The sequence below is a fragment of the Enhydra lutris genome, unplaced genomic scaffold, assembly GCF_002288905.1.
Source record: "Enhydra lutris kenyoni isolate GAN:26980312 unplaced genomic scaffold, ASM228890v2 scaffoldscaffold14, whole genome shotgun sequence".
NCBI classification, from domain to species: Eukaryota; Metazoa; Chordata; class Mammalia; order Carnivora; family Mustelidae; genus Enhydra; species Enhydra lutris.
In genome coordinates, this window is record NW_019154098.1 from 13415928 (window position 1) to 13429395 (window position 13468).

Below are 13468 nucleotides of genomic sequence, written 5' to 3' on the forward strand. Positions count from 1 at the left end.
CCCAAGGAAAGTCAGATGACTATGAGCAGAGCCAACACGATATCTAACATCACTCTCTCTGGAGACCTGTGGCGTTCCCCGGGCACAGCACACCCGCAGACAAGGCGATTCAGGTCCCTCTGGCACTCCTCAGCATTTCCCAGGATTCTGTCGACCGGTTCGGCATCATCTCCAAGGCAGCTGGCTGATTTTCATGAAATGTGTTATAGCGACCAAAGCTAACAGTGGACATGGTAAGTTTCTTAACATGAATACAAGAGGAGATCCTGAACTACAATGAGTGTGAGAACAGATAGAGAACTTACGTATTTGATCGAATAAAAGGTATATCCACACAATGTGATAAAACTCGGTGGCAGTTAAAAAAGAAAAGGCAGCTGACATGGACAGCACTCCTGGATCCGTTGCTGAGGGCGAAAAGGCAAGTAATTAGTTTATCAAAGGTCTAAATAACAGCACCCTGTGCTTGGGCACGTGCACGCCCACTCGTGTGTGTGTGTGCATGCACGTGTGCATGAAAGTACATTAGAAAAGTCTACAAGGTTGCGTTCCAAATAACCCAAGCAGAGCTGATGAACAAACCAGGATAGGGACCTAGTGACTAAAAAGAACTTTAGCTTTATTTGGAAAGCCCCCCCCAGGTGAAAAACATTCATTTACTATTTGCGTAATAAGCTTTTTTTTTTTTTTTAAAGACTTTATTTATTTATTTGACAGAGAGAGATATCACAAGTAGGCAGAGCAGCAGGCAGAGAGAGAAGGGGAAGCAGGCTCCCTGCTGAGCAGAGAGCCTGATGCAGGGCTCGATCCCAGGACCCTGAGATCATGACCTGAGCTGAAGGCAGAGGCTCAACACACTGAGCCACCCAGGCACCCCAAGCTTTTTTTTTTTTTTTTTAAGAGGAAAATGGGATTTTATTCATTCATCTTTGTATCCATCCTACTATTTGCACACTTACTGCTACTGGGTGAGAGGAAGATTTGTCTGCTTGAGTCATGTAATGAGGTAGGTTACATATGTTCTGGGGAAGGAAGGAAACAGTAGAGAGTGGGAAAATAAAGGGATTTCTGTGTTTCATGGGAGACCAGAGGCCAGAACTGTCCCCAGTAAAATTCTGTCAAGGCCTGCCATCTTGAATAAAAGGGCAATGACAATTGTTCGCAAATGGACAAAACTTTGATATATATATATATATATTTTTCTTTTTTTTAATTTATTCTATTTGAGACAGAGAGCATGTGAGCAGGGGGAGGAGCAGCGGGAGGGAGAAGGAGAACCCCAAGCAGACTCAGCGCTGAGTATGGAGCCTCATGTGGGGCTCATTCCCACGACACTGAGATCATGACCTGAGCTGAAACCAAGAGTCAGATGCTCAACCGACTGAGCCACCCAGGGGTGCCAAATTTTAAAGGAATTTCAATTGTCTTTGACTTTAGTTAACTAGAGTTCACAAAGGAATACAGGATGATACAAAGGACAGTCTGTGGTCCCCAAGAATTTAACCCCCACAAAGGGAGATGGTTTTGGTGTTTTTGAAAGACACGGACTCTTTGGCTGTGTTCATTGGTACATATGGCTTACTCTGCTAGGCTAAAAACGGCCTCCGCCAAAACGGCTGTTTTGCTTTGAATTTCCAAAAATAACTCATGAGAAGCCTATAATATGAGGAAAATGGTCACACACAGCTCTGGGAAGGAAAAGAAATAACATTTGATTTGAATCACCTAAGAGTGGAAATTGAGGCAAATATCTCCTTATAGCAACTGCTGTATAATTATCCATCCTAATGGGATCCTTTCAAAACCAAAGCAGCTCAACAAGGAAGTTTAATTGAAAATACAATTTCCAGACCAACTCTTCTGCCAAAATCACATTAAATGAAGATAGCTCAGCAGTGACCAAATCACTGCTAAATGTGTCATGTGTTATGGGCGAGGGGCAGGAGGGGGTGGATGTTCTCCTATGTGGGGGAAACAGCAATCTCCTGGGCTCCTTTTTCCAGGTTCGTGTGTCTTCTAGTCACTGGACACAAGGATTCACTTCTTTCTGGGTCAATGCTACCTGTGTCAAGTGTTTTCTGGGCTCCTGAAAGTAAGAAACCAGAGTTAAAATCTCAGAGATAAAGACAAGGAGAGAAGAGAAAATGATACTCACCATCCAACCCGTTCATTAGTGCAAAGATGCCTCCCATTCCAGACGTAAGCTCGTGGAGGACAGCAGTGATGAAAAATGGCCTTCACTGCTTGGTACGTTCCTCTGTGTCCCTTAGCTGTGTGACCTCTGCTGAGTTACTTAACATGTCTGAGCAGTTCTCTCACCTAAAAAAAAAAAAATGTACATATATATATATATATATATATATACACACACACACACACATTTATATATATATATACCCACACACATTATATATATACACACATAAATATATATTAAAATATATATTATATATAATATGTACGTGTATATACACATATATAAGTGTACATATGTGTATATATACATTATATTATATATAATATGTACATATATATAATATGTACATATGTACGTGTATTCCCACACCCTCTGGATAGTCAGGAAGATGAAAGGATAATGTCCATTAACTGCTAACCAGTGACAAAGCTGGAATCTATGCAGTGTAGTGCTCTAGCCAGTATCTGGTACCACACGGGGTGGGACTCGGTGTTTCCTTGCTATTTCAAATGGGTCAGTGTGTGGGCCAGCGGCATTAGCAGCACTTGGGAGCCCACCCCTAGTGCAGGATCTTAGCCCCACACGGAGTAACTGAACGAGACTCTGCATCTAGCAAGGGTTCCCTGGAGATGGGTGTGCAGCTCGAGTTTGAGGAACAAAAGCTTTGGCCATCTTTCAGGTGTGTGGTTCTGCACCAGGTAAACGAGTCAATAGAACATGATCTAAAAGCTGCCCTTGGGGCAGAAGCAGGGTCCTCAGAGGGCCACCTGTGGCGGGCACGTTTCTGGAGACCATCCCAAATTGTCATCCAGTCTTCCTGCCGGCAGAGAGGGAAACTGAGGCACAGGACCTACCAGAAACTGAGGGATTCTCCACCAATGGGGCTGGGCCACCCTGGGATCCAGAGTCACGTCATCACAAATGTCCCCATGTCATCACATGCACCCAGGAATAGGCCCCAAGTGCAGAGTGGGCAACAGTAGCAGCTAGTAAGTGACAGGCGGGAATGGTGCCTGGAAACGCAGGAGGAATGGGATGGACAACAGACTGTCTTCTTTCCCTGATCGTGGCCTAAATTACAGTGCTCGTGTGCTCTAAGACACAGCAACCTCATACTGTAGAGAAATAAATAGTACACACACAGGGAGTTTGCCGTTTAGGCACAGACCATCTAGAATCACAGACGAGACTCTTTTGAAGTTGACTGCCTCCCGGAAGGGAGACCTATAAGCTGGGGAACTGGAAACTGATGGAGGAAGAGAAGGAAGAAGAAAAGGAAAGAAGGAAAGCAAGGGAGGGACACTGACATTTAAAAATAATAATAATAATAATAATAATAAAATAAAAGATAGTTGAGTCTCCTGTTACATATACAGGGTTAGGTTTAAAAGTCCTCCCAGATATTCAGGCCACAAAGCCATCTTTTCTACTATGACCCTCTGTTCAGACCTAGTGCTTTGTCCCTCACACCCAGCACATCTATGGCTGAACATGCTTGTGTGAAGGAATCTGGCAAGGGCACATCCTGGGCGGCAGACAGCTCCCTTGTTTATTTGCTCCCCCAAATCGACGGACACTAGAGCTACCCCACCCTGCCCAAATCCCAGGGGCTCCTGACTCCAGTTCACCTGTCTTCGTTAGACAAGGACAAATCTCTTGTAGAAGATTCTAACTAAAGCTCTGGTCTCCAGAGACTTCCCATGACTAAAGGGGATTGGGGGACACAATGCTTACACTTTGTGTGAATGTGCGTACATGAGAATGGAGATAGGAGACAAACAGGAAATGACAGGTCAAATCCTAATTCTGGAATAAGTAGCATTGATTATGCTGAGTTTATAAAGCTTTTCTTAAATCCTTACTGGGAGAAAATAGAAGAGAAATCTGATTTAAAGGTGGGGAGACTGAGGCCCTGTAAGGTGTGTAGTAGAACCAGGAACTGAGTGTTGTACCTTTGCTGTCCCAGGGCACAGGCTTCTTTTGTGTCCCAACATCCTTGTTGGTGGCTGGTGTCCCAGCCACCTTCCCGTAATGACCTGCCCATCTACCTGCTGCTGGAAGCATTACACTCTATCTTTAAGGCTGGTGATTAGACACTGTTTTTTGGTGGTTTTTTTTTTTTTTTTTTTTTTTTTTAGTTTTTCCCTTTTTCTTTAGACTTTCTTTACAAAAAGCTTCTCTGGGTCTTCAGATGAAAATTTATTCTACTGATAAGGAAAGTGATGGCAATGTTCCGTTGAGCCATGGAGCTACTACTGATGATGTATAGTTGGACCAAAAAAAAAAAAAAAAAAGCCAGCTTTCAAGTCAAAATGTCCCCAAATTGTGTCCTTAAAAAAAAAAAAATGTCCTTGCTACTCAGCCCTGTCTGACATTTGGTTAAGTTGATCTCTCCGATGCTCTGGTTTCTTCATTTTTAGAAATGGCAACAGAACCAGCTAATGTTTATCAAATGTGAGCTCTACGTGTCCACTGTGCCAGTGGTATTCTAAGTAAGCACTCTGTATTTCCCCAGTCATCCAGTACTTGTAACACACGATCACTAATCTCCCCGTATAAATGAGAAAGCCGAGGCACAGAGAGGTGAAGTGACTTGCTCAAAGCCACGCAGCTAATAAATGTCAGAACTGGCATTCTACAGGTGGTCTGGCTGGAGTCTGGGCTCTCACATTAACAGCGATGTTCTCACAGGCGGACAGGAGGGCTATGTGAGATCATCTGGCCCAGAACAAGTACTCAATAAATTGTAACTATTGGGTATCACTTAGAAATTAATTTCTTTGGTTAGGGCGGAGCAGGGCTCAGTATAGTATGCACGTGGCTAATGAGAAGCTGCCTACAGTGTTAGCATTCGGCCTCGAGAGTGTGCCACAGGCAGGAGCTCCAGGGTCCCAGGGTCTCCATACTGACCACTTTCACAGGGAGCCCACACAGAAATCTAATTTGGGGCGGCCAGGATGGGAATAGGTCTGACGTCCACCTGGCAAGAAGAACGGCAGGTTCCAAAATGGGCCGGACGGATCAAATCCCCAAGGCAATGCCCATGGGCTCGCTGACTCATTGCTTTAGAAAGTCTCTGAAATTGGCTAATTGCATAGAGTTTCGAGAATGATTCCTTGTAAAGATGAGGCAGCATGACTCAAAAAATTGGTACAATTAAAGATCTGGGGTGGAAGAAGAGTCCACTGGCAGCTGAACGACCAGCTTTCTTCCCCGATTCAACTTTCCCCAGTTCTGCGCAGGTATCTGGGAGACACATGGCGGCCGTGGCGAATCCTGTTGTCTCCGTCACGGTCTAGCCTAGGGTGGACTCTCGGTCCCATCTGGCCAGTGAGACAGAAGGGGAGTCTACTGGGGATTTCTGGGGAAATTCTGTGCCCGAAGAGAAGAGAAGAGAAGAGAAGAGAAGAGAAGAGAAGAGAAGAGAAGAGAAGAGAAGAGAAGAGAGTTGCAGTAGGAAGGAACCCCTTTTCCTTTTGGATGTTCTTCTGGCCTGAACCACTGCTGTGATAGGTTAGGTCTGCAGCAGGAAAGAGCATCACAGAAATGCTAATTCGATGCCCTCGGGCCATCAGATGCATGCTTTCTGAGACATCTGGTAACAGCAGGTGCTGGGGAAGATACAGGAAACAGAAAGCCCTGCACACCTACCGGTATAAGTGTAACCTGATGCAGTCATTCTGGAAGACAACCTGGCAGTACTCGTGAAATTAAACAAGAGCACAGCCAATGACTCATCCATCCATCCCCGCCCGGAGTCCGCACAGAGAAACTCTCCCACAGTCCCCGCGGGCACAGGTGCAAGGTGTCACCACAGAACTTGGCTGCGCTATCCTAGTGTCCATCTCCAGGGGCAAGAGGAGTGAACATGGCAGGACCAATGGCAAGGGAAGGCCAGATGCAGCCCTCGGATGAGCTATGTGTACAGAATGAAGAGAAGATCTCTAAGAGAACCCCATTTGTCTAAATTAAAAAGTACCCAATCATGGCCCTGCAGCAGTCCACCTGTGCAGCACCCAGCAAAGGCACCCGAGCGGACGCCGGTGAGGAGCAAAGGGAGCAGAATGGGCAGAACACAAGAATGACAGGGATCTTGCAGAGGCCAGAGAGAACGTGCCTTGAACAGAGGAGGCTTTCGTAAAAATTCAAAAGATAAAATGCAACCGGATTGGGAGTCAGAAAACCCAGCTAGTCATGTTTCCAGGACTGATTCTTACTGGCTGTGGGCCCTCTGGCAGGTCACTTACAGCCTCAGTTTCCCCACTGCAAAAGTAGATACAAAGGGAAGCCCTGTAGAGGAGACGTGTGCGCAGCCCGAGTTTGGAATGCAGCAACTGAATGACAACTGAGGACTGTGCTTTCTTGTCTGTAAAACGGGGACGACATTACCCAGCTGGTACCTTTAGGGTGAGGTTTCAGTGAGACACAACACAGGCAGGACAAAAAGCACAATGATGAACGACGCTGTTTGGTACACTTGGGAGGAAGGGAGCATATCCCCCAGGGAGCTCAGGCTCATACCAGGCACTGTGCAGGGAGCACAGCAGCACATCACACCCTCACTGGGTGCGGCACACGGGCCCTTTAGACCTGGAAGCATGGGCAGCCCCTCCCTGCAGGGCACCCGTGGCTCACTCCCCCCGGCCCCCCGCAGGGCACCCATGCTGTTTTGGGCAAAAACCTGAGAGAGGGGATATCTCAGGCTATCTTTAAGCTCCCACTCCTGGACACCTGGGGCCTTACAAATCCACATAGATATGTCTTTTTCTTTTCTTTTGTGGTAGTGAATCCATTTTTAACTAGATGAGCTAGGTTACCAAAAGGAGAAGAGACACGAGGAAGAAACGATCATCACTTGCCTGCTATGCTACCAAATAAGCCAATCTTCACTTTTCCAACAAAGAGCTATTCTCTTTCTGTAACTTCCTATAAGGAAGGGCACATTGCTGTACGTGACTGTCACATCAGGGATGGTGGCTACTCTCCTTAAAGTGAACACCTCTTCCCCATCCCTCAGATGTCTGGCAAAGACGCCTTGGCGCCCAAGTACCATGTATGCCCGGCTTCAAAAAACCTCCCACCTGCAAATGAGTGCCTTTCCTCCTGGAGCGTGTCTTTGAAATATGTTCCGTAAACAGGGATACGAGGTCAACATGGTGTTTGATAACTCCTGACAAACAGTTTTTCCCAAAAGACCCATTTATGTGGCCACGTGTGGTGGAGGCACATGCCAGGCTGCCTACAGAAACCCGTCACTCTAACATCTGGAAATGTGCAGGGAGTGGGAGGCTATAGTCGTACCTGGAGCTTCAGGGAAGGTAGACTTTCCACGGGGTCACTGATGCTCTGCCGTCCTCCCATGAGATCTGCATGCTCCTGAGTGCTCCCAGAGGGTCTCTGATACATTATGGACCCCTTCACACAGCCAGCCCCTGCTAGCAGTGGACAGCAAGTCCAGCCTGGGAGGCGGGTGGTGTGTGGACTGGATGGTGGGAGCGAGGGAGCGGTCCTCAGCCACGGCTCTGCGCTGGTTTCCCCCTTCCACTACCAAGCCCCACACCAGGGAGCCAGCCAGTGCTTGGACCACGTATGTCTCAAATGCCTGTTATCGCCTAGACTCCGGGTGAGGGATTGCAACACCAAGGCCATTTCTCGACCACAGCGGCGAGTTAGGGAGTCAAGACGCCAACACGAGGAATGCTAGATACCAGGGAGGAATGAAGGCAAAGATAACAAAGCCAGACAATCAAAGATTGATCGTGTGTGGGTACTGGGTGGTCTGGGGTCCGGTGGCAGGTCCCTGCAGGCTGCGAAGGAAGTGCTCAGGACGACCGCAGCATGGGGGACTGGAGGGGTTGGGGAGGTGGAGGAGGAAGGGGAGGAGGCCTGTGACCCAGGCCAGGAGCGGGGGAGGTGGGCGGCACACTCACAGGCCAGGGAGGAGCTTCCTGGGCCTAGAACAAAAAGAAAACATCTGGAATTCCTGGTTGGGTGAGTCAAGGCCTGAATTTTGAGGACCCCAAGAGCCAGGTAGAGGAACACAGAGCTCAGAAAGCGGTGCAGCTGATGGAAGCAGTCTATGAGAGCCGTGTGGGGCAGCCCTCAGGAGGGCCTGCATGAAGAACCTGGTGAGTAGGGAGGCCTGTGGTACCAGGGTGTCCCCGTCCCACCTGCCAGCATGGCAGGCCCTGGGTTGAGGGGCCTGTGGCCCATGTGAGCTTGTACGTGGATGGCCACGTTAACTTACTGTCGTCCCTGGCATGTTGGCCCGGATGCTATGCTAGGAGCTCGGCAAGGGTTTTCCGTGCACTTTCTGCCTTACTTGTCACAGCACTCTGATGAGGTTGGGGGTGCTGTTAGCATCCTGGCAGTGAATGGGAGAGGACCCTGAGGCATAGGAAGGTAAGTAACTTGCTCTGATCTCATGGCTCAGGAATATGGAGCCAGAATGCACCCCCAGGCAGTTCGCCTCTAGGACCCGCCTGCTTAACCGCTGTGCCTTCGGGCCTCCCTGCATGGCCACCTTCCTCTCCTGTCATTGTGGCATGTTCGCTGACGGGCTTGTGCTGTGGAGTCAGGCCCACCCCTCCCTGTCTGGGTGCGTCTGAGCCTTCTATTGCTGATGGGCAAATGGGTATAAGGACCCCTGCCACTTCAGGACTGATAAAAGGGCCAAAAGAAGTGGCAATATTTTACGATGTTTGGCGCTCAGTAAATGTATTGTCAGTTCTTGCTGGTTGAATGAGTGAAAAATTACACGTGCCCTGAAAAGGGACGTACCCACGCCACTCGCTTTTCCAGACTGTCTCCTGCAGGTCAGGGTTGCACTTCCTCACCTGCGGTGACTCGATCTGGCGCACAAGGAGTGAGCAGAGGTGACGTGCTGTTTCTGGCCTTTGTGGGGAAATGCTCGTGAGCGTCCCTCTCCCTTCCGCCCCAGTGCCTTGAAGTGCCCCGCACACGGTCTGGCGGGGGGTGGAGGGGTGGGGGGGGGTGCTGCCAGGACGGAGGGGGTGCAGGGAGAGAGGCCACGTGGAGTCAGAGCCTCGCTGCGGGCCTGCCCTGCACCCAGCTGCTCGCCTTCCGCCATCTTGCCTTGCTTCTTTCCCAGCGCTGGGAGCTCTCCCAAAGGCCCGGACTGCGTGTGGACCGGTCGTGCTGCCTATTGCCCATCTCCCTGACTGGAGCCTCTGCTTCAGGTTTGCCTTGGTCAGAAGGTCAGGCTCTCGGGAGGGCGCTCGGCAGACAAGGAATGGGGGAGCAGAGACACCAAAGTTCCCTGAGTGTAGGGCCTCCGTCAGCCTTTTTTGCTGCTGCCTCCGCGGCACAACACCCAGCACCTTGCAGGTTGTGTGCACCGAGAGGCCTTTGTAAACCTCAGGCTCCATCAGAGGACTCAGCCCTTCATTCTCTGCAGGGAATTAGGCTAAATCCTGGCCTTGTCAAGTGGGATGCCTATTGGTGAGTGGTTTCCACACAGAGTCCACCGCAGCCTGCCCCCGGCCCCCACTCAGGGCTCCAAGCTGGGCCTCAGGATGGCCTGAGGACACAGGTACCAAAGGGGAGAAAGGCCAGAGTGAAAGAGACATGTGGGGAGAGACTGCAAGGGGGCAAGGTCACCTGCCCCTGAACCCTCGTGCACACGTTCAAAGCTATCCATGCTGTGCTCTAAAGTGGCCTTTGCTGGAACTTGTTGCATGACCAAGGGTGAGTCCTTCTCCTCTAGGCCCCGGTTTCTCTGACAGTCAAACATGGGCACCGAAGAAGAACATTATTTTTTTTAAGATTTTATTTATTTATTTGACAGAGAGAGAGAGATCACAAGTAGGCAGAGAGACAGAGAGAGAGGAGGAAGCAGGCTCCCCACCGAGCAGAGAATCCAATGCAGGGCTCGATCCCAGGACCCTGAGATCATGACCTGAGCCAAAGCAGAGGCTTTAACCCACTGAGCCACCCAGGCGCCCCAAGAAGAACATTTCTTCCTGATCGAAAATGCTAGGAACACAACATCCCCTAGGCTTCGCTCCTCAGAGCCTGGCTCATGGGGTTGAAACGCCTTCAAGGCTTCTGTAGGCCCTGAGACAGCCATCAAGTATGTTAACCCTACCTGGCTCCTGTATACAACGTAATTCCCATGTAACTGCAAAAGTGGAGTTGCATTTGACCAGGCAATAAAAAGTTATATAAATATGTAACACAATTTCCATTTTGCAGCTCTGTCTTCATATTTTGAAACTAACACATAGTGTCTTTCTGGTCAAATGGACCCATCTATGATGTCCGGTGAAAATGCCATTTCCCAAGCCCCACCCCAGAGCTACTGAATGAGAAAATCTGGTGGGGGAAGCCCAGGGATCTGCATTTCACCAAGTTTCCCAGGTGGTCATTTGCAAACTGAAGTTTGAAAACCACTGCCAGAAAAAGAAGCCGAGAAAAGGGGCTGGGGCAGGCATTCTGGAGCCGGGAGGAGGGCTGCAGAGGTGACCGAGGAAGGGGAGGCGAGGTGATGCGGAGGACAGCACGTGGCTCCTGCTTTGCATGAGTGCAAATCGCTGTTGCCCATGTGTGCCCTGCGTGTTCCACCAGCGTAAACATACATTTGCAAAACCCTGACTCACCCTCTGCCCAGCCCTTCCCCCAGCCCTAGGGAAATGATACTCACACTCCACCCCGGGACTGTGTTCTCTGTCCCGAGCTGCGGGAAGAGAAGGTTTCCAACGTGTTGGGCACATTGTGGACAAGGCTGTTTGCGGACCGAGGCCACCACCGCCAGGAATCGTGCTGCAGGAAGGAACATAAATAGCATGGTCACCCAGAGCGTTGCTGCAGCTGGTTTGACCTTTGGTTTGGGACAGATCCTAGCCCCGCAGCGAGTTGCCCCAATTCGTCCACAGGGACGGAGGTTCTGTTTAATGTCGCACTACACACAGAGAAGTGCTCCTGATGAGCCTGCCCACACGCACACACATACGTAAACACACGTGTGCACACACGCATGCGTATACATACACGCACACATACACACGCGCACGCACATGTGCACACATACGCGCGCACACACACACGATGGGCTGAAGGTGTATATAAACTTCTGCAATGATTTGAGGGCTGGCGCTCGGCCGTCAGGAGTCACTTGGACCCCTCGAGGGCTAGTTTCCAAGGTAACAGGAAGGCGTCCTGCTAAAAGGAGGGAGGAAGAGTAGAAAGCTGCTGGGAAGGGCCAAGTACTGTGTGTGTGTGTGTGTGTGTGTGTGTGTGTGTGTGTGTGTGTGTAGGGGCACGGTTCCCATGGACGTTTCACACCATTTGATCCGGGAGACTATCATCAGTTCCATTCTTCTGATGAGGAAACCAAGACACAGAAAGACCTGCCCACGATCCTGCAAGATAGAACTCTGACCCTGCTAACCTTGAAGTCTGTGTTTGGTACTTACACAGTACTGCCTTAAAGCTGAGAACCAGGAAGCATGGTGGGGATGGAGGGGGGAGTCTCTTCCAGGGAGGTGAGCCTATGCAAACTGACCTCTTTCACGAGTGAGAGAAGCAAAATCACTCAACAAACAACTGAATTCTCAAGCAATAAACGGTCATTGGAAAAAATTAATCACAGATACGCAATAGAAAAAAAAATCACATTATAATCACATTCTCCTAAAAATAACAGCATTTATACTTCCAGGCTTTTATTCTAGCCAAATATATATATGTGTGTGTGTGTATACATATATTTTTTTTCCTAGCCTACAAATAAAATGATGCAATTTTTGCAATTTTATAAGAAATTTCATACTGCTGATTTTTAACATGGGTAATTAACAATGTTCGTCCAACCCTGATCTTCTGTGTGCTTACGTCCATCCATAAATTTCTCTGCAGAGCTTAAGGGAGAGATAAAACCTTTCACTTCTGTTCTGTTGCCTGTTATTGCCAGTTCATCAGCCACTAGTGCATTTAAGGAAGGGTTAGAGTATTCTAGCTAAACAGATCTGTGTTCTCATGGAAGATGCCACTTTGAAAAACACACCCCGCTTCACCCCCCAAAAAAAATTCAGGTTGGTTTTCTCCTCCCCACAGATGAACATGGATAACAGGTTTTACAACAACCAAGAAAATGATGCCCTCGCCCACCCCAAAAAGTATCTCAAAGCCAAGGGAAATGCAGCTCTACTATTCAGAATTGCCCATCCCCCGCTGCAGGGACCAGCCTTCTAAGGCCCCCCAGGCCTCCCTTCCAGCCTTCCCCTAGTTAGGTAAGTGAAAAATAACCTCTTTTCCTCCCTTTTGGTGTTAACGAGGCTTCCTACTGCGACACAGTTAATCACATCAATTAAAAGCCTCTCACACTTGGCCTTGCCTGCCAGGTACTGGCCCTCTGTCCAGGATAAGTCATGCCTGGAGATAGCTAATATTCTTTTCTTTATCCCCCTCTGCCTATGCTTTTTTTCACTTGTATGCTCTTTTTCAATTTTTTAAAATTCAAGCTTAATTAACACAGTCAAATGTCCAGATCTTTAATGAACAGTTTGATGAGTTTTGACAAATGCAGATACCAAAAACACTAAACCACAAAGACACAGAACATTTCCCTCACCCAGAAAGTTCCCTGTGCCTTTTCCAATCGTTGCTGCCCACCTCCCAGAGGAAACCACTGTACTGATTTCTAGCACCATTCATTAATTTTGTGTGTTCCAAAAGTTCATATAAATGGAATCCTGTGATTTGTAAAGACGGGCATGAATGATGGCCAAGAACACGCAGTTCCTATGGGCATGAAAACCAGTGTAGGTGCTTTGGAAAACAGTCTAGCCGTTCCTCAAAAAGGCTGCTGAGAGAGTTGCCACGTGACCCAGCCTTTCCACTCCTAGGTATATATACTCAAGGAAATGCAAACACACATCCACTCAAAATCTTGCACGGGAATCTTCAGAGAAGCATTCATTATTCATAATAAACCCAAACTGGAAACAACCTGTCTATCCACCAAAGAAAGAGTAAATGAAACGCAGTCCCTCCACACAATGGAACATTACTAAGGCACAGAAAGGAATGAAGAACAGACACACCCTACAGCGGGGTGAACCTTGATAGCATCATGCTAAGTGGAAGAAGCCAGCTGCAGAAGACCACCTATTGTATGACTGCATTTGTGTGAAATGTCAGGAAAGGCAAATCCCCTGTGACAGAAATTCTAGATTGCTCAGGACCCAAGGGGCCAGGGGAAGGGGGAGAAGGAGGTGATAGCTGATGGGGACAGATTTTTTTTCTGAGGTA

At 48.6% G+C, this 13468-nt stretch overlaps 1 long non-coding RNA gene across 2 annotated transcripts in view; it reads right to left on the reverse strand.

Moving 5' to 3' along the window:
• Nucleotides 1-1814: 1814 nt before the first annotated feature.
• Nucleotides 1815-13468, reverse strand: part of LOC111146782 — a 223925-nt gene continuing 212271 nt past the window's right edge. For both annotated transcript variants that reach the window (XR_002640561.1, XR_002640562.1), the window contains 3 exons: nucleotides 10860-10978; nucleotides 2156-2319; nucleotides 1815-2086 (listed from right to left, as the gene is read on the reverse strand). This is a non-coding gene — a long non-coding RNA (uncharacterized LOC111146782). The remainder of the gene's footprint in view (nucleotides 2087-2155; nucleotides 2320-10859; nucleotides 10979-13468) is intronic.